This window comes from Bufo gargarizans, chromosome 3 (genome assembly GCF_014858855.1).
Source record: "Bufo gargarizans isolate SCDJY-AF-19 chromosome 3, ASM1485885v1, whole genome shotgun sequence".
Classification (NCBI taxonomy): domain Eukaryota; kingdom Metazoa; phylum Chordata; class Amphibia; order Anura; family Bufonidae; genus Bufo; species Bufo gargarizans.
The window spans coordinates 149,765,941-149,790,965 of NC_058082.1; the positions used below are offsets into that span (position 1 = coordinate 149,765,941).

The 25,025-nt window shown below is 46.4% G+C and overlaps 1 pseudogene; it reads right to left on the bottom strand.

Moving 5' to 3' along the window:
* LOC122931451 overlaps positions 1–25,025 on the bottom strand; it is a 128,944-nt pseudogene that overhangs the window by 69,368 nt on the left and 34,551 nt on the right.

The following is a 25,025-nucleotide window of genomic DNA, read 5'->3' on the forward strand; positions in this document are numbered from 1 at the left end:
TATGTGATTAAGAGCCTGTCACATGTACAGTAGCGTAGGATTTGGAAGTGTATATGCAAACAAATTTTAAAACGTATTTGGGATGTGGAAACGTCACGCAGGAGCTATCCCGCAGATAATGTCAATGCTGTCATCAGCGGCTAATGAAAAATTACAGAGAATGTCACAGGTATATGGGATGAGGAAACGTTATACAGGAGAGGTACCACCAGTAATGTCACTGTCCTCAGCAGATACCGTCTACGGAAAAAGTACACTGTACGTTACAGATAAATAAATTTAGCGCACACGTTACACTGCAGATGTGGCACTAAATATGTCACTGTCAGAAGCAGACACCATCTATTGAAAAAGTACACTGGATGTCACAGATATTTTTGGGACGTGCACACTTTACACTGGAGATTTGGCGCAGCTAATGTCACTGTCCAGAGCGGACACCGTCTACAGAAAAAGTACACTGGATGTCACATATATTTTTTGGATGCGCACACTTTACACTGGAGATGTGGCGCAGCTAATGTCACTGTCCGCAGTGTACATCGTCTACGGAAAAATGATACTGGATGTCACAGATATTTTTGGGATGCGCACACTTTACACTGGAGATGCGGAGCTGCTAATATCGCTGTCTGCAGCGGCCTAACTATTGTACGCTATTTAGCGCAGAATGCGCTAAAAACAGACATTGCTGCCACACACAATAGTTCTTAGAAGGACTTTTGGGTCTGTAATGTTTTAGCTATTTAGCGCAGGTTGCGCTAAAAATATATAATGCTGCTGCCACACACAACAGTAGTCCTTAAAAAGAGTTTTGGGTCTCTGAAAAGTTTTTCTAATAAAATTATTTCTATTTCACTCCCTACCCTGTCTGTCCCTTCCTGCGCACAGCTCTCCTTGACTAAGAATGAGCCGAACATGCGTCATCGGGTGCCCATCCGATGACGTTTTTCGGCCAGCCAATCACTGTAATGCCAGCAGCCAACATAGCTACGGCATTACAGTAAGGGCAGTACTTACCTGCATGTTTATTGGCTGTGTAGACTCGGAGACTCGGCCAGGTGTTCGGCCAAGCATGCTCGATCATCACTACTCATTACTAGATTTATTCTATTTTTGCTGATATGTTGCATTTAAATGTTTCTGATCATCCAATTAATTTTTAATATAAGCAAAAAATAGCACAGGTAAACACAAAACTCTGCTTTAGAATTATCATTCCATTTACTACAAAGATTTATTCTAAACCTGTATCACAAATGTGAAAAAGTTATTTTCTGCCCTAAACCTGATAACTGGTTGTGCAACCATTGACAGTAACAACCAGTGGCGCAGTGTGGGGGACGCCAGGCAATAAGCAGTAAAATGAGGGCGATGGAAACCTATGGCCCCCATCCCCTCAGTTCTGCCAGGCCTGAAGACTATGAGGCGAGTAGAGTGGCGCAGGAGATCACAATATTATCACGGTGACCTCATGCACCGTGTCTCACGAGATGACGCAGCGCAGGAGGGCACAGTGATGTGTTCCTGACCGCCTGCGCCGGGATGCCAGAACAAAGGCTACTGGAGGCGATAAAGAGAGGTGAATATTATTATATTTTTTTTCTGTAAGTACTAGGGGCCATACTGGGGGCACTATGTTGGTGGGGAGAATAATGGGGGCCATTATATATTATATAGAAGGGCCTTTATATATTATACAGAGGGGCTTTATATATAATTATACAGGGAGCTATTATATATTATAATTATACAGAGGGGCCATGGCCCCTCTGTATAATTATAATATATAATGGCCCCTCTGTATAATATATAATGGTACCCTGTATAATTATTATATATAATGGCCCCTCTTTAATATTAGGATATATAATGTCCCCCTCTGTATTGTTATTAGTATATATAATAGTCCCCCGGTATAATTATATATAATGGTCCCCCGGTATAATTATATATAATGGCCCCCCGGTATAATTAGGATATATAATGGCCTCCTCTGTATTAATAAATATATATATATATATATACAGTACAGACCAAAAGTTTGGACACACCTTCTCATTCAAAGAGTTTTCTTTATATTCATGACTATGAAGGCATCAAAACTGTGAATTAACACATGTGGAATTATATACATAACAAACAAGTGTGAAACAACTGAGAATATGCCATATTCTAGGTTCTTCAAATTAGCCACCTTTTGCTTTGATTACTGCTTTCCACACTCTTGGCATTCTCTTGATGAGCTTCAAGAGGTAGTCACCTGAAATGGTCTTCCAACAGTCTTGAAGGAGTTTCCAGAGATGCTTAGCACTTGTCGGCCCTTTTGCCTTCACTCTGCGGTCCAGCTCACACCGAACCATCTCTATTGGGCTAAGGTCCGGTGACTGTGGAGGCCAGGTCATCTTGCGCAGCACCCCATCACTCTCCTTCATGGTCAAATAGCCCTTACTTTCAAAGTTTTCCCAATTTTTCGGCTGACTGACTGACCTTCATTTCTTAAAGTAATGATGGCCACTCGTTTTTCTTTACTTAGCTGCTTTTTTCTTGCCATAATACAAATTCTAACAGTCTATTCAGTAGGACTATCAGCTGTGTATCCACCTGACTTCTCCTCAATGCCACTGATGGTCCCAACTCCATCTATAAGGCAAGAAATCCCACTTATTAAACCAGACAGGGCACACCTCTGAAGTGAAAACCATTTCAGGGGACTACCTCTTGAAGCTCATCAAGATAATGCCAAGAGTGTGGAAAGCAGTAATCAAAGCAAAAGGTGGCTACTTTGAAGAACCTACAATATGACATATTTTCAGTTGTTTCACACTTGTTTGTTATGTATATAATTCCACATGTGTTAATTCATAGTTTTGATGCCTTCAGTGTGAATCTACAATTTTCATAGTCATGAAAATAAAGAAAACTCTTTGAATGAGAAGGTGTGTCCAAACTTTTGGTCTGTACTGTATGTATATATATATATATATATATATATATATATATATTAAATATAAATATAAATAATGGCCCCTTCTGTTACTGCTGGGGGCCATTATTGGAGGCCTTATGTCTACTAGGGGCCCTATGGGGGAATTGTTATTGAGCACATAATACATAGCATAATGGGGATGCTATTGGTGATACTGTAGGGTAGTTTGTCTCAACTCCAGTCATCAGGGCCCACCTACCGGGCATGATTTGAGAATATCCCACAGATTGAATACCTGTGGTAAATCTTGATGCATTGACACTAATTATATCGTCTACTCAGTACTAAGGAAATCATGACCGTCAGCTGGGCTCTGAGGACAGGAGTTGAGTAACCCTGGAACGCTATTACCATGGAGGACAGTTTGTAAGCATGTTATTATAGGGGACTGTCTGGCTGGCTCTGCCACAGTATTGGAGGTAGCAGCAGGATGTGTTGAGGCACCAGGAGGGGGAGGATTATAGTAAAGTGTGGAATATAAAAAAATATATTTTTTTTTTGAAACTCTGCATAGATGAGACGCGGCTGAAAGAAGGTGTCATGGTGGTCTAATCTTCAAATGAAGATGTTGAGGAAAGTCTATGTTGAGGGAAGTTTGGATTTAAATATATATGTATATATGCCCTTACATATATGCATGTATATTAGCCCTTTTATATTGTGTATATGTACATGCAGGTAGATGTGGCCCAAACATCTATATATGTGTATCTGCCATGGCTCTCTCCCAGGTATATATATATGGCCCATTTATGCCCCAGATTTATAATGAGTATATATATATGTATATAGATGCGCCCCAAGTATCTATATACATATACATATACTTAAATTCCCTCCATAGATACGGCGTTCAGCCAGTTCCTGCAGGGGGGTGGATATGTCTCCAGGTGGCTGGTGACTTCAAAGGCTAAGGGATCAATAGATCTGAGGCCCTTTGTTGAGTTTATCAGCCTAGTTACTATGCTCTCCCCACCTCATGTTTGCGACATGGCTGGGCGTGTGGTGCTGCTAGCCTCAGGGGGCCAACTGGCAGGCATACGTCACAGTCACACTATGATGTCACATCCCTGAGGAGGGGGGAGGTGGGCTGTTTCTGAGGCTGATATAGGAGCCTGAAACCAGGAACAGGGGGCTCTTGCATCTGGACTAGACACATGGGATGGGAACAGCTCCCTGAAGGAAGAGAGGCCACATGCGGCCACATGCTCCTGGAAATGGCTGAGTACCAACCATCCCCTAACCCCTGGCTGCTGACCTCATGCCTCAGCATTAATCCCTGATGAGCCTGTACCCTGGAAGCAGCCCAGTCACCCCCTTATAACCCTGGTAATCTTACCCCAAATCCCTCTATAACCCTCACCTTTCCCTGTATAACTCTTGGTTACCCTTAACCTCTCCTGCCCTGAGTCCCACTATAATCATAATATCCCCTGTGTTCCCCCAGGATTTTAGATCCCTCATATCCCCTGTTGCAGTGGTGTTGCCCCTGTGTCTCTACCCCCATCACGACTGTCCTGCTTACCCCCAGCAGCAACAGTGTCCGTAATAACCCCTGGTTATTCCCCGTAGGGATAGTATATTGTCAGGATTGGGTAGGCTGCTGGTAAAGTGTATGTATGTGTATTATTGCAATTGTAGTTAGATGTTGGGGAGGACTTGGGACTGTGTTAGTGTAGTTAGAACCGTAATAGTGTATTGTTATAGTGTGTGTACTTATATTGTTGTGTGCTGCTATAAATATATATATCTATTCCATTGATATAGATATATATATAATTATAAGCAAATATTATACTGTGACATATAGTGTGTGAATAAATACCTTTTATTTAAGCACAGTGTGTAGTCTTTTGTAGCTGCAACAGCCGTTGTGTAGTTCAGTGGAGTGTATAGGTAACAGAGGCAGTTAGCTAGACACTACATAATTGCTGTCACAAGTAAAAAATCCTTTGACCGGGAATTTTTTACCTGTGTGCGTATGGGAAAAGGATTCACCCTTAATTACTGCAGAGCAATGGACACACTGTAGACAAGGGAAGGTGCCCTTCTTGGGAGTAGAAAGAAAAAGTTGGCGTGGCATCTTGATAGTGCCACCTATATCCGCTTTAACGATTGTGTCCCTAATGTTTTTTGTTCTTTTATAACAAATCATGGGCACATCTCTGAATTCAACAACATCAGGGTAAACCGCACGCACAATCCCCCAATGTTTATTGATCACATGACGAAATTTATTAATCCACGGATGATACTTGACAATAAACGGTAGCCGTCTATTGTCACTGCAAGATCTTTTTCTGTCCGCCCCACCACTACATTTCTTTATTTCCGAATCCAACAAGGATCTCGGATAGCCCCTGTCCTCCAGGGGCTATCCGAGATCCTTGTTGGATTCTGAAATAAAGAAATGTAGTGGTGGGGCGGACAAAAAAAGATTTTGAACCAGCATGGCTACCACAGCATCTTGCAGCGGCATGCTATTCCATCCCGTGTCACAGATGGTGTTGCAGAAAACTAGAAGACACAAATGAAGATCCGACTGACTTGATCCAAAACTAAGGAACAAGAGGGTAAGCCCTGTAACAGCCCTAGCACTCTCCCTTACTGCTCAGCCTATGCAAAAATCTCTATGGTAGATAATTGCATACCCTCGTTCCTCGACTGTATGACACCTGAACACCCTATAATAGTGAGGGGACATGACCACCGGCTCCCTACACTAAATACGGAGGGAGTCAGGGGCACCTAGGATCAAGACCACAGGAAAACAGAAATAAAGGAACAGACTTATCTTGTGGATGCAGCAGTAGCAGCTTCTAGCATCAGCACAGTCCAGGAAGTTGTATAAACCGCAAGGTGAGGAAATATGGGGGGGAGATATATATGGAGGCAATCACTGCTAATAGATGACACCTGGGAGAGGGAGGAGAGATGTCAAAACGAAAGCAAAACAAAAGAAGATCATGCAGGAAGTACTGAAGAACGTCTATCAGAACTTCTCAAAGATCTGGTGGTGACAGTACCCCTCCCTCTACGAGTGGACTCCGGACACTCAGAGCCCACCTTCTCAGGATGGGACCTATGGAATGCCCTGAGAAGACGAGTGGCCTTAATGTCCACCACTGGAACCCACATCATCTCCTCAGGACCATAACCCTCCCAATGAACAAGGTACTGAAGAGAACCGCGGACAATACGAGAGTCCACAATCCTAGAGACCCGAAATTCAAGATTACCATTAACCACAATTGGAGGAGGAGGCAAAGAGGAGGGTAAAGTGGGTTGAACATAAGGTTTTAATAGGGACTTGTGAAAAACATTATGGATCTTCCAAGTCTGAGGAAGATCAAGACGGTAGGCAACGGTATTGATAACGGACAAGATTTTGTAAGGCCCAATAAACTTAGGACCCAACTTCCAGGAGGTAATCCTTAAATTTGATATTCTTAGTAGACAACCATACCAGATCGCCAACATTCAGGTCCAGACCAGGCACACGTCTCTTATCCACCACACGATAATATCTCTCACTCATGCTCTTTAGATTATCCTGAATCTTTTGCCAAATAGATGACAAAGATGAGGAAAATCTCTCCTCATCAGGTAAACCAGAAGCCCCCTCTCCAGAGGATGTCCCAAACTGCGGATGAAACCCGTATGCATCAAAAAATGGTGACTTATCAGAGGACTCCTGACGACGGTTATTTAAAGCAAACTCAGCAAGGGAGAGAAAAGAACACCAATCCTCCTGATTCTCCGCCACAAAACAACGCAGATATGTCTCCAGATTCTGATTGACGCGCTCTGTCTGGCCATTCGACTGCGGGTGGAAAGCAGAAGAGAATGACAACCAAACCCCCAAGCAAAAACAGAAGGCCTTCCAGAATCTGGAAACAAACTGCGTGCCCCTATCAGAGACTATGTCTGTAGGGATACCATGCAGTTTGACAATGTGATCAATAAATGCCTGCACCAGCGTTTTAGCATTGGACTAGCCAGGAAAAGGAACAAAATGCGCCATTTTGCTAAAACGGTCCACCACCACCAGAATCACAGTCTTCACTGAGGAACGAGGCAGGTCCGTGATGAAATCTATGGACAGATGTGTCCAAGTACGGGAAGGAATGGGTAACGGAAGGAGAGGACCCGATGGCCATGAATGAGGGACTTTGGCACGAGCACAGGTCTTGCAGGCTGCCACAAAACCCTCAACCGACTTACGAAGAGCCGGCCACCAGAATCTCCGAGCGATTAGATCCACTGTGGCTCTAATATCCGGATGCCTAGCAAGGACAGTATCGTGGTGCTCCTTAAAAACCTTGTGTCGCAAAGCGAGAAGCACAAACAACCTCCCAGGAAGACAAAGATCAGGATCCTCTGCCTGGGCTGCCTGAACCTCTGCCTCCAATTCAGGATAAAGAGCAGACACAACCACCCCTTCAGCCAAAATGGGACCCGGGTCTTCAAAGTTCCCCCCTCCCGGAAAATAACGTGACAAGGCATCCGCCTTCACATTCTTAACCCCAGGGCGGAATGTGACAATAAAATTAAACCTTGAAAAGAACAAAGACCATCTGGCCTGTCTCGGGTTCAGACAATTGGCTGACTCCAAGTAGGCCAGATTCTTATGGTCGGTAAACACGGTAATAGGGTGTCTGGCTCCCTCTAGTGAGAGGGAGAGTTTCTTCGAGAAAAAGGCACACGGTCGCCATTTGGCAGAAGAGGGACCCTGAGACAAGACCGCACTCACACCCACCTCAGAAGCGTCAACCTCAACTATGAAGGGTAGAGAGACATCAGGTTGTACCAAGATGGGAGCGGAAGCAAAACTCTCCTTGATCCCAGAAAAGGCCTTACGCGCCTCTACCGACCAGGAGGAAAAATCTACCCCCTTTCTAGTCATATCAGTGAGTGTTTAACAACAGAGGAATAATTCAAAATGAACTTCTTGTAATAATTGGCAAAACACAAAAAGTGCATCAGCGCCTTCTGATTCTCAGGAAGCTCCTACTCAAGCACAGCGCGGACCTTCTCGGGGTCCATGCGAAAACCAGAAGCGGAGAAAAGAAACCCCAGAAATTGAATTTCTGGAACCGCAAGCACACATTTTTCCAGTTTAGTGTACAATTTATTCTCCCGCAGAATGAGCAAGACCTGACTAAGGTGGTCCTGATTAGGGATGAGCGAACCCGAACTGTATAGTTCGGGTTCGTACCGAATTTTGGGGTGTCCGTGACACGGACCCGAACCCGAACATTTTCGTAAAAGTCCGGGTTTGGGTTCGGTGTTCGTCGCTTTCTTGGCGCTTTTTGAAGGGCTGCAAAGCAGCCAATCAATAAGCATCATAATACTTGCCCCAAGAGGCCGTCACAGTCATGCCTACTATTGGCATGGCTGTGATTGGCCAGTGCAGCATGTGACCCAGCCTCTATTTAAGCTGGAGTCACATAGCGCCGCACCAGGGCGCACCCTGATCAGTGTAGGGAGAGGTTGCAGCTGCGACTGTTAGGGCGAGATTAGGCAGTGATTAACTCCTCAAAAACACTTAATTTAGTGATCGATCTACAGCTGTGGATCATTGAACTGCTGCTATTTAATTGCTCACTGTTTTTAGGCTGCCCAAATGGTGGCCATTTTGTGTCTTGTGGTGTGCCAGCACAAGCTGCCACCAAGTCCATTTAACCATCAATAGTGTGGTTATTTTTTTTGCTATATCCTACATCAGGGGCTTGGCTGTGCTTGCTATTTCATTGAGGGGTGAAATACAATTGCCAAAATAGCAGTACCCTAAAGCTGTGGCCAGCCAATTGTAATACTGTCTGCTGTCTGGCAAAGGATATATTTTTGTTCTGGGTTGAAATACAATTCCCAACTTAGCAATTCCCTAAATCTGTGGTTTCTGCTGTATCAGGCCTACTTTAAATCTATCCATAAAAGGGTATATTAGATTAAAGGTGCGGATAGTGTCATCCTCAATAACTTCACACGCTACCGTGCATTTCCAAGTTTAATTCTGTTCCTAAACGTATACCTGTCACCCAGCGCCTAAATAATAGTCCTAAAATTTATATTCAGCTAAATCTGTGTTTATTTCTGAGGCTGGTCAATTTATTTAGTGTCCGCCAAAGCACAGTTTTTGTTCTGGGTTGAAATACAATTCCCAACTTAGCAATTCCCTAAATTAGTGGTTTCTGCTGTATCAGGCCTACTTTAAATCTATCCATAAAAGGGTATATTAGATTGAAGGTGCAGATAGGGTCATTCTCAATAACTTCACACATACGCTACCGTGCATTTCCAAGTGTAATTCTGTCCGTAAACGTATACCTGTCACCCAGCTCCTAAATAATAGGCCTCAAATTTATATTCAGCTAAATCTGTGGTTATTGCTGTAGCTGGTCAATTTATTCAGTGTCCGTCAAAGCACAGTTTTTGTTCTGGGTTGAAATATAATTCCCAACGTAGCAATTCACTAAATCAGTGGTTTCTGCTGTATCAGGCCTACTTTAAATCTATCCTTAAAAGGGTATATTAGATTGAAGGTGCAGATAGGGTCATTCTCAATTACTTCACACACATGCTACCGTGCATTTCCAAGTGTAATTCTGTCCGTAAACGTATACCTGTCACCCAGCGCCTAAATAATAGGCCTCAAATTTATATTCATCTAAATCTGTGTTTATTGCTGTAGCTGGTCAAGTTATTTAGTGTCCGTCAAAGCACAGTTTTTGTTCTGGGTTGAAATACAATTCCCAACTTAGCAATTCCCTAAATCAGTGGTTTCTGCTGTATCAGGCCTACTTTAAATCTATCCATAAAAGGATATATTAGATTGAAGGTGCAGATAGAGTCATTCTCAATAACTTCACACACACGCTACCGTGCATTTCCAAGTGTAATTCTGTCCGTAAACATATACCTGTCACCCAGCGCCTAAATAATAGGCCTCAAATTTATAGTCAGCTAAATCTGTCGTTACTGCTGTGCCTGTATTAGTGTAATACGGTACCTAAATAGATAGCCAGATAGTGTTAGGTGTCTTTAAAAAAAAGGCCTGAATTTGAATTCAATACATTGGGCCAAATAATATTTTTCTTATTGTGGTGAACGGTAACAATGAGGAAAACATCTAGTAAGGGACGCGGACATGGTCGTGGTGGTGTTAGTGGACCCTCTGGTGCTGGGAGAGGACGTGGCCATTCTGCCACAGCCACACGTCCTAGTTTACCAACTACCTCAGGTCCCAGTAGCCGCCATAATTTACAGCGATATTTGGTGGGGCCCAATGCCGTTCTAAGGATGGTAAGGCCTGAGCAGGTACAGGCATTAGTCAATTGGGTGGATCCAGCACGTTCACATTATCTCCCACCCAGTATTCTGCAGAAAGCGCACAGATGGCGCCTGAAAACCAAGCCCATCAGTCTGTTACATCACCCCCATGCATATCAAGGAAACTGTCTGAGCCTCAAGTTATGCAGCAGTCTCTTATGCTGTTTGAAGACTTTGCTGGCAGAGTTTCCCAAGGGCATCCACCTAGCCCTTCCCCAGCGGTGGAAGACATAGAATGCACTGACGCACAACCACTTATGTTTCCTGATGATGAGGACATGGGAATACCACCTCAGCACGTCTCTGATGATGACGAAACACAGGTGCCAACTGCTGCGTCTTTCTGCAGTGTGCAGACTTAACAGGAGGTCAGGGAGGAAGACTCGGTGGAAGACGATGCAGGGGACGATGAGGTCCTAGACCCCACATGGAATGAAGGTCGTGCCACTGACTTTCACAGTTCGGAGGAAGAGGCAGTGGTGAGACCGAGCCAACAGCGTAACAAAAGAGGGAGCAGTGGGCAAAAGCAGATCACCCGCCGCCAAGAGACTCCGCCTGCTACTGACCGACGCCACCTGGGACCGAGCACCCCAAAGGCAGCTTCAAGGAGTTCCCTGGCATGGCACTTCTTCAAACAATGTGCTGACGACAAGACCCGAGTGGTTTGCACGCTGTGCCATCAGAGCCTGAAGCGAGGCATTAACGTTCTGAACCTTAGCACAACCTGCATGACCAGGCACCTGCATGCAAAGCATGAACTGCAGTGGAGTAAACACCTTAAAAACAAGGAAGTCACTCAGGCTCCCCCTGCTACCACTTCTGCTGCTGTCGCCTCGGCCTCTTCCTCCGCCTCTGGAGGAACGTTGGCACCTGCCGCCCAGCAAACAGGGGATGTACCACCAACACCACCACCTCCGTCACCAAGCATCTCAACCATGTCACACGGCAGCGTTCAGCTCTCCCTCTCACAAACATTTGAGAGAAAACGTAAATTCCCACCTAGCCACCCTCGATCCCTGGCCCTGAATGCCAGCATTTCTAAACTACTGGCCTATGAAATGCTGTCATTTAGGCTGGTGGACACAGACAGCTTCAAACAGCTCATGTCGCTTGCTGTCCCACAGTATGTTGTTCCCAGCCGACACTACTTCTCCAAGAGAGCTGTGCCTTCCCTGCACAACCAAGTATCCGATAAAATCAAGTGTGCACTGCGCAACGCCATCTGTTGCAAGGTCCACCTAACCACAGATACGTGGACCAGTAAGCACGGCCAGGGACGCTATATCTCCCTAACTGCACACTGGGTAAATGTAGTGGTGGCTGGGCCCCAGGCGGAGAGATGTTTGGCACACATCCTTCCGCCGCCAAGGATCGCAGGGCAACATTCTTTGCCTCCTGTTGCCTCCTCCTCCTACTCGGCTTCCTCCTCCTCTTCTTCCACCTGCTCATCCAGTCAGCCACACACCTTCACCACCAACTTCAGCACAGCCCAGGGTAAACGTCAGCAGGCCATTCTGAAACTCATATGTTTGGGGGACAGGCCCCACACCGCACAGGAGTTGTGGCAGGGTATAGAACAATAGACCGACGAGTGGTTGCTGCCGGTTAGCCTCAAGCCCGGCCTGGTGGTGTGCGATAATGGGCGAAATCTCGTTGCAGCTCTGGGACTAGCCGGTTTGATGCACATCACTTGCCTGGTGCATGTGCTGAATTTGGTGGTGCAGAAGTTCATTCACAACTACCCCGACATGTCAGAGCTGCTGCATAAAGTGCGGGCCGTCTGTTCGCGTTTCCGGCGTTCACATCCTGCCGCTGCTCGCCTGTCTGCGCTACAGAGTAACTTCGGCCTTCCCACTCGCCGCCTCATATGCGACGTGCCCACCAGGTGGAACTCCACCTTGCACATGCTTGACAGTCGCACTGCGGAACAGCACCAGTTCACCACCAATGACTGGGCCTCCATGCGAGACCTGTGTGCCCTGTTGCGCTGTTTCGAGTACTCCACCAACATGGCCAGTGGCGATGATGCCGTTATCAGCGTTACAATACCACTTCTATGTCTCTTTGAGAAAACACTTAGGGCGATGATGGAAGAGGAGGTGGCCCAGGAGGAGGAGGAGGAGGAGGAGGAGGAAGAGGGGTCATTTTTTGCACTTTCAGGCCAGTCTCTTTGAAGTGACTCAGAGGGAGGTTTTTTGCAACAGCAGAGGCCAGGTACAAATGTGGCCAGCCAGGGCCCACTACTGGAGGATGAGGAGGACGAGGATGAGGAGGAGGTGGAGGAGGATGAGGATGAAGCATGTTCACAGTGGGGTGAAAACGCAGGACGATGACGATACGCCTCCCACAGAGGACAGCTTGTCCTTACCTCTGGGCAGCCTGGCACACATGAGCGACTACATACTGCAGTGCCTGCACAACGACAGCAGAGTTGCCCACATTTTAACGTGTGCGGACTACTGGGTTGCCACCCTGCTGGATCCATGGTACAAAGACAATGTGCCCACCTTACTTCCTGCACTGGAGCGTGATAGGAAGATACGCGAGTACAAGCACACGTTGGTAGACGCGCTACTGAGAGAATTCCCAAATGTCACAGGGGAACAAGTGGAAGGCCAAGGCAGAGGAGGAGCAAGAGGTCGCCAACACAGCTGTGTCACGGCCAGCTCCTCTGAGGGCAGGGTTAGCATGGCAGAGATGTGGAAAAGTTTTGTCAACACGCCACAGCTAACTGCACCCCCACCTGATACGGAACGTGTTAGCAGGAGGCAACATTTCACTAACATGGTGGAACAGTACGTGTGCACACCCCGCCACGTACTGACTGATGGTTCGGCCCTATTCAACTTCTGGGTCTCCAAATTGTCCACGTGGCCAGAGCTGGCCTTTTATGCCTTGGAGGTGCTGGACGTGTATTCAGCATGGCAGGGGGCGTCATTACAGACAATCGCAGCCGCCTGTCTACAGCCAATGTGGACAAGCTGACGTTCATAAAAATGAACCAGGCATGGATCCCACGTTACCTGTCCATCCCTTGTGCAGATTAGACATTTATAACTACCTCCCCTTAACCATATATTATTGGACTCCAGGGCACTTCCTCATTCAATCCAATTTTTATTTTAATTTTACCATTATATTGCACGGCAACCCAAAGTTGAATGAACCTCTCCTCTGTCTGGGTGCCGGGGCCTAAATATATGACAATAGAGTGTTCCAGTGTTGGGTGACGTGAAGCCTGATTCTCTGCTATGACATGAAGACTGATTCTCTGCTGACATGAAGCCAGATTCTCTGCTATGGGATCTCTCTCCAATTGATATTGGTTAATTTTTATTTATTTCATTTTTATTTTTATTCATTTCCCTATCCACATTTGTTTGCAGGGGTTTTAACTACATTTTGCAGCCCTCTAGCCCTTTCCTGGGCTGTTTTACAGCCTTTTTTTAGTGCTGAAAAGTTCGGGTCCCTATTGACTTCAATGGGGTTCGGGTTCGGGACGAAGTTCCGGTCGGGTTCAGATCCCGAACCCGAACATTTCCAGGAAGTTCGGCCGAACTTCTCGAACCCGAACATCCAGGTGTTCGCTCAACTCTAGTCCTGATGAGTTTTGAAATCAGGAGAAAAAATCTAAATGTCATCTAGATACACTAGTACAAATTTCCCCATTAAATGATAAAAAATGCTGTTCACAAAATGCAGGAAGATGCCTGGAGCATTCATCAAACCAAAAGGCATAACCGAATTCTCAAAATGTCCCTCAGGGGTATTGAAGGTCGTATTCCATTCGTCTCCTTCTCTGACCCTGACCAGGTTGTATGCCCCTCTTAAATCCAACTTGGAAAAAACTTTAGCCCCAACAATCTGGTTAAACAGGTCCGGGATCAGAGGAAGCGGATAAGGTATATATCTGTAAAGAATAAATCAAGGCAACTGGACGTACTGTCGATTTCTTTTAAAAGTTTTGCTCGTTCTTCCAACGAGCTTTCTCTATTCTGAGTGATTGTACAAAAAATTCTGGGAATAAATATGTAACTGAATCCACATCTGGTAATTAGACCCAGCATTGGGTCAAAGGTGTTGATACCATTATCCTAATTGGAGTCAGTAGGTGATAAAGACTTCCCAGAAAAAGGTGTCAAGACAGCATTATACGTGGCAGACAATAGATGTCTAACCCCCCCACCTCTATTCAAGCTTGGCTTCTCCATTTTTACGTAGATGGCGTCCTTCACGCCTCGTTTGTACCAATCGGCCTCCTTATCCAAAACACATACTTGACTGTCTTCAAAGGTGTGACCTGTTCCTTTTAGATGTAAGTATACGGCTGAATCTTGACCAGAGGTTTTGGCTCTTCTATGCTGGGCCATACGCTGATGTAGTTGTTGTTTTGTTTCGCCGATATACAGTTCTGAGCATTCCTCATTGCACTGGACTGCATACACAGTGTTGTCCATCTTGTGTTTAGGCGTTGGGTCTTTGGGGTGAACCAGTTGTTGCCTCAGTGTGTTGCTGGGTTTAAAGCAAACAGGAATGTGATGTTTATTAAAAATCCTTTTGGGTTTCTCAGACACCCCAGCTACATATGGGATAACCATATTCTTGCGTCTGTCATGCTTCTCGTCCTTACTGGTAGTTTTGGTGGTCTTTCTTCTCCTTCCTTCTGTTTTGACAAAGGCCCAAACTGGATACCCACAAGTTTTAAGTGCCCCTCTGAGGTGTTTGAGTTCCTTCGCCTTGGCCTCTGTGCTAGTGGGGATTTTCTCTGCCCGGTGGTGTAGAGTCTGGATGACTCCCAGTTTGTGGTCTAGAGGATAGTGGGAATCAAACAGCAGGTACTGGTCTGTGTGTGTTGGTTTTCGATAGACCTCTATTCCCAGCTTCCTTCCCTCTTCCACTGTTGTAAGACAGTCCAGAAATGCCAGTTTGTTGTTCTGCATATCTTCCTGCGTGAAATTGATGTTATGATCCACTAAGTTGATGTGGTCGGTGAAAGCCTTATGAAGTGTCATCCACATATCTGAACCAATGACTCGGTGTAATTCCCTTGAAAGTGGTCAGCTCTTTCCTTTCTACTTCCTCCATATACAGGTTCGCTACAATAGGCGAGACTGGCGATCCCATAGCGCAGCCATGTTTTTGCATGTAGAACTTGTCTTTATACTTGAAGTAGATGGTACTTAGACAAAGGTCCAGTAAGGCACACACTTGGTCTGGGCTAAGTTCTGTTCTGCATCCTAAGGTGTTGTCTAATAGCAACTGTTTCCTGACTGTTTCAATTGCCTCTGTAGTGGGTATGCAGGTGAAAAGGGATGTAACATCATAGGAGACCATTGTTTCTTCTGTGCCCAATACCAAGTTCTGTATTTTGGTGGTGAAATCTTGAGAGTTCTGTATGTGATGTTGTGTGTTTCCAACCAAGGGCGCTAGGATTCTGGCCACATTGTAGGTCACAGAGTTGATGCTGCTGACAATTGGCCTGAGAGGGGTCCCGTCCTTATGTATCTTAGGAAGTCCATAAATACATGGAGGGGCTTCCCCGGGGTAGAGGCGATGATACATGGCCCGATCAATGATTTTGCCCTTTTCTAGTTGTTGTAGTAGTTCTATAACCTTCTTCTTGTAGCCACTGGTTGGGTCTCATCTTAGGGCCTCATATGTGTTGTTATCATCCAGGAGTGTGGTCACCTTGGCATCGTAGTCAGACGTATTAAGTACAACTGTGCATCTTCCTTTATCTGCAGGCAGGATGGTGATGTTTGTGTCTTTCTTCAGGGATGTAACCGCCTTCCTTTCTTCTCTAGTCAAGTTTGAAGGAGGTGGTTTGGCACTGGCCAGAGCTGCAGACACTTTAAGGCGAAGTTGTTCAGCCTCACCCTGGGGTACTTTGTTGCTGTGGATTGAGGCTTCAGTGGCTGAAATAATATCAACTATTGGTATGGTTCTTGGTGTGATTGCGAAGTTCAACTCTTTCGCAAGGACATCCATCTCAGGCTGGTTGAGAACCCGGTCTGAAAGATTCTGCACCCATTTCTCTTTGTTTTTGCACTGTCCTTGTTCCCTCCTTTTGCCTCCATGTCAGTTCCTCATTGGTATGGCTGTTTGCAGTTTGGGATAACAAAATGCAGAACTTGTTCTTCTGCCTCTCCTTGCTCTTAGTGTGCTGAGCTATTGTCTGCCACGTATAATGCTGTCTTGACACCTTTTTCTGGGAAGTCTTTATCACCTACTGACTCCAATTAGGATAATGGAATCAACACCTTGGACCCAATGCTGGATCTAATTACCAGATGTGGATTCAGTTACATATTTATTCCCAGAATTTTTTGTACAATCACTCAGAATTGAGAAAGCTCGTTGGAAGAACGAGTGAAACGTTTTCAAGAAATCTACAGTACGTCCAGTTGCCTTGATTTATTCTTTACAGATATATACCATGACCTGGATAAATGAGAACCTTCACAGACACGAAGTGGATAAGGGTCACGAATTGTGATACTGTTCAGCTCCCTGAAATCCAGACATGGTCTTAAAGAACCATTTTCTTTATTAACAAAGAAAAAAACAGCGGCAACAGGTGACTTTGAGGGTCGTATGTGTCCCTTTCTCAGGCTCTCAGAGATATAAGCACGCATTGCGACCCTTTCAGGTTGAGAGAGATTGTATAAACGAGATTTTGGCAGCTTGGCACCTGGGATGAGATTAATAGGGCAATCGTACTCCCTTTGAGGGGGCAGCTCCTAAACACCACTCTCAGAAAACACATCCGAAAATTCAGAGAGAAAAGATGGTACAGTCTTAGTAGAAACCTGTGAAGTAGATGTCGAGAGGCAATTATCTCTGCAAAAGTCACTCCAACCATTTATTTGCCTCACTTGCCAATCAATGGTGGGGTTATGTTTAGTGAGCCAGGGTAGCCCCAATACTATAGGAGTAACCCGCTTAGGACAAAACATGACACATCCTCAACATGAGTATCACTCACAATCAAACGGATATTGTGAACTATGCCTTTTAACGATTTTTGAGAAAGTGGAGCGGAATCAATAGCAAAAACAGGTATGTCCTTTCCCAAAGTGCATACCTGGAAACCATGTGTTATAGCAAATTGATTATCAATTAGATTGACAGCTGCTCCACTATCTACAAAAATCTCACAAAGAATGTTCTTGCTCTCTAGCGCCACCCTGGCAGGTAGGACAAAACGGGAACTACAAGCAAACGGAAAACCTTCAATTTCCGCATCAACCTTGCCAATAGTAACAGATGGAATGTTTTTAGAGGACTTTTTTCTTTTTGTTACTTTATTACTCTAAAAAACTGCCTGAATCTCCTAGAGGGACAAACATTAGCCAATTGATTTACAGTATAACTCCACATCAGAAACAACCCCTCCTCTGAGAGCTGAATCCTCTGTTGTTAGAGGCAAACAAACCTAGCTGCATGGGCTCCTGCTCAGAGAGGAATGAGAGAGACTGAGACCCCTGCGCACTTAATGAGACCGCTGCACTGTCCTTGGACTGAGTATGCCAGGAAGGATGATCTCTCCTCTCTCTCTAAGACGCCTGTCAATACGAACAGCCCGAGACATGGCACACTCCAAGGAGGTAGGTCTCTCATGAAAGGCAAATGCATCTTTCAATCCCTCTGAAAAACCATGGCAAAATTTACTTCGGAGTGCAGCATCATTCCAACCAGTATCAGCTGCCCATCTCCGAAATTCTGAACAGTATATCTCTGCGGACTGTTTACCCTGGCATAAAAGAGGTAGTCTAGATTCAGCCAGAGCAATACGATCCAGATCATCACATATCTGACCCAGGGCTAAAAAAAAAATCATCCACTGAACGGAGGGGCCGTGCCCCCATCGGCAGCGAAAAGGCCCAAGACTGAACGTTATCCCTGAGCAGCGAGATGATGATCCCCACCCTCTGCTCCTCATCACAAGAGGAATGGGGAAGTAGGCGAAAATGGAGTTTGCAAGCCTCTCTAAAACTAACAAAATTCTCACTACCCCCGGAGAACGTATCCGGGAGCGAGATCTTAGGCTCAGAACAAACTCCATGAACTCAAGCTGAACCGGTCACCTGAAACTGAGATACAGTTTTACGGAGATCTGCTACCTCCAATGAAAGACCCTGCATGTGTTCAGTCAAAAGTGAAACCAGATCCATGCTTGAGACGGTTTAGGTGGTTTATAATGTCACGGATGGTGTTGCAGAAAACTAGAAAACACAAATGAAGATCCGACTGACTTGATCCAAAACTAAGGAACAAGAGTGTAAGCCCTGTAACAGCCCTAGCACTCTCTTCCTTACTGCTCAGCCTATGCAAAAATCTCTATTGTAGATAATTGCATACCCTCGTTCCTAGGAACATAAAGGGACATACTTATCTTGTGGATGCAGCGGAAGCAGCTTCTAGCATCAGCACAGTCCAGGAAGTAGTATAAACCGCAAGGAGAGGCAGTATGGGGAGGAGATATATAGGGACAGCTGGGAGAGGGAGGAGATATGTAAAAACTAAAGCAGAACAAAAGAAGATCATGCAGGAAGTACTGAAGAACGTCTATCAGAACTTTTCAACGATCTGGTGGTGACATCCGGTTTTAGTTTAGTTGGACCATCATTTATTTTTCAACAGGACAATGACCCCAAACACACCTCCAGGCTGTGTAAGGGCTATTTGACCATGAAGGAGAGTGATGGGGTACTGCACCAGATGACCTGGCCTCCACAGTCACCGGACCTGAACCCAATCGAGATGGTTTGGGGTGAGCTGGACCGCAGAGTGAAGGCAAAAGGGCCAACAAGTGCTAAGCATCTCTGGGAACTCCTTCAAGACTGTTGGAAGACCATTTCAGGTGACTACCTCTTGAAGCTCATCAAGAGAATGCCAAGAGTGTGCAAAGCAGTAATCAAAGCAAAAGGTGGCTACTTTGAAGAACCTAGAATATGACATATTTTCAGTTGTTTCACACTTTTTTGTTATGTATATAATTCCACATGTGTTAATTCATAGTTTTGATGCCTTCAGTGTGAATCTACAATTTTCATAGTCATGAAAATATAGAAAACTCTTTGAATGAGAAGGTGTGTCCAAACTTTTGGTCTGTACTGTGTATATATATATATATATATATATATATACTAACTATCTAATGTAATGACACAGCAAAGCACATAGCACAACAATGACACTGTTGTCTCTCTCAGAACTGCAAAAAAAAATGGCTGCTTGGGATGTTCTTGTATAGTAAGGGGTAGGCAACTTTCCTATTGGTTGCTAGGGATATTGCCAAGCTCAGACAAAGACATTGCAGTCTTCTCATTGGCCAACAAGCAAGAAACAGGGAGGGATCATGGGTTCAGATGAAAAAAAATCTAGAATATTCTCGAATACCGATATATAGCACTATATTCTAAATCTTTGCAAATTCTCGAAGTGGCAAGTAGTTTCTTCACTATGCGGGTGAAGAAAGCTGCTCATCAGAGACTCTAGACTCAGGCTGCTGCTTATAGAGCTGATACTGCTCCTGCCACCCCACCCCTCCCCAGCAACTATGGCATTGGAGCGTGAGTGCAGAGGGGTCCCCCGGTCAGACCTGCGAGAGGATGTACGGCACAGATCGGCAGCGGCCAACTGACTAAATAGGATGTCTCTATAGTAGTTCAGTTTGTCCTCCCTCTCAGCGGGTGTAAAAAAAGGCAGCCATTTTTGACCACTAGCAAGGGTCCAACAAGGTTTAGAGCCATAAGTCATCCCTCTGCCGAATGGTGACAATTCAGCTGTCACTACCAAGCAAGTGAGCATGCATCTGGCCATTTGTGCAAGTGACTCAGAGGGACTCCCTGCCTCCATCTCCACTGCATACTGCCATGGTTTATCTGGGTTCTATGCCTTATCTTCCTCATTGCCCTGTAGCTCCTGTGGCTGGTCCTGCTCCTCCTCTCCTGTCACCTGTCTAGAAAAACCACCCATTTCGCTACACATTGCTTTTGCTCCAATGTCCTCCTCCTCCTCCATTTGAGAACCCACAGTGCTCACGTGGGCTTGAGATCTTGGCGCTACGTCTCAAATCCCTTGACCAGCCAGATTTACTAGCATCTGTTCCAGGACATAAAGCAGTGGAATGACATCATTCATTCCGTAGTCCTGGCGACTGACAAATAATGTGGCCTCAAAGGGCCTCTGCAAACGGCAGGTGTCACGCATGATCTGCCACTGGCTGACATCGAAGTTACACAGGGGACTACTTCTGTCCACTTGGATCATCAAGAAATCGTTTATGGCCTCTCTCTGTTCGTAGAGTCAGTCCAACATATGGAGGGTGGAATTCCAACGGGTGGAAACGTCTCATATCAGCCTATGTTTGGGGATGCCGTTCTGACGCTGCACCTTAAGGAGGGTGTGCTTTGCAGTGTACGAGTGGATGAAGTGCATGCAAAGTTTCCTGGCCATTTTTAGGATGTCTTGCAGATGGATGGAACCGCTTGACAACCAGATTGAACATGTGTGCCATGCAGCACTGAAACCATGTTCTTCCCATTGTCGGTCACCATGGTTACGATTTTCAGTTGTTGCAGAGAAAGCCAGGATTCAGTTTCTTGATGAAGGACATGGAGCAGTTTCTCCCCTGTGTGACTCCGTTCGCCCAGGCAAATGAGTTGCAGAACAGTGTGACACCGCCATGCCCTGAACATGTGGTATGCTGGAGAGCTCCTGTTAATTATCCCTGCAGTGGAGGCAGAGGACACGGTGGAGGATGAGGAGGCAGAGGCGGACATTGTTGCAGGACCAACGGCGTGGCAACGTGGAGACGGAAGCGGCATCACCTGGCTAGGTTGCAGGTATGGCTGTGCAGGAACCACATTCACCCAGTAGGCCATAAAGGACATGTATTGTCCATGACCATAGTTACAGCTCCACATGTCGGCGCTGCAGTACACTTTGGCAGACACCGACAGGCTCAAGGACTGGCCCAACTTCTGTTTTACATGTGTGTGCAGGGCTGGAACTGCCTTTTTGGCAAAGAAGCGACGGCTTGGGACTCTCCACCTTGGCTCGGCACAAGCCATCAGTTCTCTGAAAGGTGCAGAGTCTACCACTTGAAAAGCAAGACACTGCAGCACCAGCAACTTGGACAAGAGCACGTTCAGCTTCTGCACCATTGGATGAGTGCAAACATACTGTTATCTCTTGGCAATCACTTTGGTGATCGAGTGCTGATGTTATAACTGATGAGGAGTAGGAGCATCAGCACGAGCAGATGATGGGAAGGACACACAGCTCCCTTCTGCAGAGGAGGTGTAGCCTTGACTGCCTGAAACCGGGTGCGTGCCACTGGGTGATGCAGCGGTTGCTGCGGCAGGCTTTACCACCACATGGGAGCCAAGGTTCTCCCAGGCCACTTTATGGTGACACTGCATATATTGACGGAGGGCAACGCTTCACCTTCTGCCCACAGATTCTTTATATGACCATGTTCACCTCCCCTGGCGGCTTATCAAAAACTGCCACACAGCCCAGTAGGTGATTTTACCCTCAACACTACATACTAACTGACTGCTACCGCCGCTGCCTCCATGAACCAGTGCACCGCTACTTCCCGGGGAGGTAGGCTCCTGTGAAGCAGGTGGTCTACCCCAGGCATGATTGGCTCCTGACCTCCCACTGCTAGCACCATGCTGACTCCCGGCCACGCTAGCGACTTGCTGGCACTGCCGCTGGCTCACGGGCAAGCTGCCACCATCTTCTCCCGATAATGATGAAGCCCCTTCGTCATCCGGCTGCCAAGCTACATCATCATCATTCAGTACTATCTGCATGTCACTGATGTCCTCCTCAATGCTCTCTGGGTCAGGAGCCGGACCACTCACAACACCAGCTCTCACACTACTCTCCTCATTACTACTTGCCTGCCTACCGGATGTCTCCTCCAGATCTTGGCTGGGCAGTATCTGCTGACTGTCCTCTAGTAGCTCATCCTCGCTGAAAAGCGGAGCCGAGCCTACGGCATATAATACTTCTTGCTCTGAGGGAACTCAAAATGACAGAGAAAGGTTCAGGATGGGTGGGGGCACAAGGCCTGCTTCCAGGCCATGCTAACTAAGTGTTGTGTCAGAGGAACCCACCAACTCTTGACTGGAGGTGTCTGATGTCACTTGGGATGAAATGGATGACCGGGTCAACCATTCAAGAACCGCTGGGTTGCTGGTAAAGACACGACTGCTAGATGACACTGGGAGCTCAGGCCTCTTGCTGCGTCCCCTATTGCCACGCCCCCTTACTCTGCTGCGACTTCTGCCTGCGCCAGAAACATTTAGGCCTCTGCCACTCCCCTGTGCAGGGCCTGACACTTCTCTGTCTGACTTACTGTTAAGGCCTCATGCACACGACCGTTGTGTGCATTCGTGGCCGTTGTGCCGTTTTCCGTTTTTTTTCGCGGACCCATTGACTTTCAATGGGTCCGTGGAAAAATTGGAAAATGCACCGTTTTGCAGCCGAGACCGTGATCCGTGTTTCCTGTCCGTCAAAAAAATATGACCTGTCCTATGTCAATGGGTCCGTGAAAGAACACGGATGCACACAAGATTGGCATCCGTGTCCGTGATCCGTGGCCGTAGGTTACTTTCATACAGACGGATCCGAAGATCCATCTGCATAAAAGCTTTTTCAGAGGTGAGTTTTCACTTCGTGAAAACTCAGATCCGACAGTATATTCTAACACAGAGGCATTCCCATGGTGATGGGGACGCTTCAGGTTAGAATATACTGAAAAACTGTGTACATGACTGCCCCCTGCTGCCCCCTGCTTTCGGTAAGTGAAAGGTCTGTGCTATAGGCAATGCGCCGCACAGACCTTTCACTTACCAGTAGGAGGAGCTCCCGGCCGGTTACAGACATCGCAGCTCTTCAGGTAAGTATGAAGCTTCTACAAATTGCTAAGCAACCATGGCAACCGGGACTGCAGTAGCGTCCCGGTTGCCATGGTTACCGATCGGAGCCCCAGCGATTACACTGGGACTCCGATCGGTACTCTCCACTGCCACCAATGATAGGGGGGGCGATTTTAATTAGGAGGGGGAGGGAGGGGAGAGGGCCCACTGGCCACCAACGAGTTATCTACAGCGGAGGGAGGGGGGGGCCCACTGGACACCAATGAGTTAACTACAGGGGAGGGAGGGGGGGCTGGCTACCAACAAGTTAACTACAGGGGAGGGAGGGGGAGCCCACTGGCCACCAATGAGTTAACTACAGGGGAGAGGGGGGCCCACTGGCTACCAACAAGTTAACTACAGGGGAGGGAGGGGGGCCCACTGGCCACCAATGAGTTAACTACAGGGGAGGGAGGGGGGCTGGCTACCAACAAGTTAACTACAGGGGAGGGAGGGGGAGCCCACTGGCCACCAATGAGTTAACTACAGGGGAGGGAGGGGGGGCCCACTGGCCACCAATGAGTTAACTACAGGGGAGGGAGGGGGGGCCCACTGGACACCAATGAGTTAACTACAGGGGAGGGAGGGGGGGCCCACTGGACACCAATGAGTTAACTACAGGGGAGGGAGAGGGGCCGCGGCCGCACTGGCCACCAATGAGTTAACTACAGGGGAGGGAGGGGGGCGGCCACACTGGCCACCAATGAGTTAAAAACAGGGGGGGGTCTGCCCCCTGCTGCCTGGCAGCACCTGCCAGGCAGCAGGGGGCAGTCATGTACACAGTTTTTCAGTATATTCTAACCTGAAGCGTCCCCATCACCATGGGAACGCCTCTGTGTTAGAATATACTGTCGGATCTGAGTTTCACGATGTAGCTCATATCCGACAGTATATTCTAACATAGAGGCGTTCCCATGGTGATGGGGACGCTACAAGTTAAAATATACCATCGGATTGGAGAAAACTCCAATCCGATGGTATAAAAGAACTCCAGACTTTACATTGAAAGTCAATGGGGACGGATCTGTTTGAAATGGCACCATATTGTGTCAACGTCAAACGGCTCCGTCCCCATTGACTTGCATTGTAATTCAGGACGGATCCGTTTGGCTCCGCGCGGCCAGGCGTACACCAAAACGACTTTTTTTTCATGTCTGTGGATCCTCCAAAAATCAAGGAAGACCCACGGACGAAAAAACGGTCACGGATCACGGACCTACGGACCCCGTTTTTGCGGACAATGAAAAAATACTGTCGTGTGCATGAGGCCTTAATCAAATAAATAAATAAAAAGGAAAATAAAACACCCAAAAAAAGTCTGCAATTTTCTCACTTCAGCACACAACAGCAAATAAGCTTTTTTTTAAGCCAATAATACACCCCTAAAAGGGCTGTAATTTTCTCAGTTCATCACGCAATGGCAAATGTTTTTTTGAGCCACTAATACACGCCACAGAAGGCTTTAGAACATATAACTGCACCGCTTATCGGCAAATATATTTTTTCTTTTTCTACTAATACACACTACAACAGGCTTTAAAACATATAACTGCACCACTGATCGGCAAATATATAGTTTTTTTTTCCCCCCACTAATACAGTACATGCCACTAAAGGCTTTAGAACAAAACAGCACTTTTGAACAGCAAATATATATTTTTCTTTTTCCACTAATACACACCACAAAAGTCTTTAGAACAGAAAACTGCACCGCTGATCGGCAAATATATTTTATCTTTTTCCATTAATACACACTACAACAGGCT